Source organism: Fukomys damarensis, unplaced genomic scaffold, assembly GCF_012274545.1.
Source record: "Fukomys damarensis isolate Sample0158 unplaced genomic scaffold, DMR_v1.0_HiC HiC_scaffold_21, whole genome shotgun sequence".
Taxonomy (NCBI): domain Eukaryota; kingdom Metazoa; phylum Chordata; class Mammalia; order Rodentia; family Bathyergidae; genus Fukomys; species Fukomys damarensis.
Genome location: NW_022900933.1, coordinates 1,122,109 through 1,122,670, shown reverse-complemented (window position 1 = coordinate 1,122,670; position 562 = coordinate 1,122,109).

Below are 562 nucleotides of genomic sequence, written 5' to 3'. Positions count from 1 at the left end.
TTCTATACAGGGGCCTATATAGTGCCTGGAGTCTCGGAGCCACACAATGAGGGGAAAGAATCCTACAGATTCGGGCCTCTACTTAGGAAGTACTGAAGGACTCTGAGTGACTTTATTCATTAAAACAGGTTGCTATTAATTAACTGTCATAATAAATAAAGAACTATTATTTGAATTTCTTACTATGTTCTCTTTAGTAATAGGTATAAAAGATGCTTGTAACAGAAATGAATTTATTGAACACCCCCCCACACACATTTTTTGTGCATTTGGGTAGCAGGAACCAGTGGGTTTAGACTTTTGAGTCCAAATCGAAGTAAAATATAAAATTAATTAAGTAAATATGAAATGCTTCTCACTTGCCAGTTTGTGCACCAAATTAGCTTTTCTGTTTTCGTGAACGCAGAGAACTACCTGAGACAATACAACTCAGACCTCCCGCAGTATCACCTGCTTGGCGTAGCGTTCGGAGGGCCGTATGTGATGACGGCTCCTTTCTGTCAGAAAACGAATTTTAAACGTGAAGCATAACATGATTCATTCTTCTTTTTTTTTTTTTTTT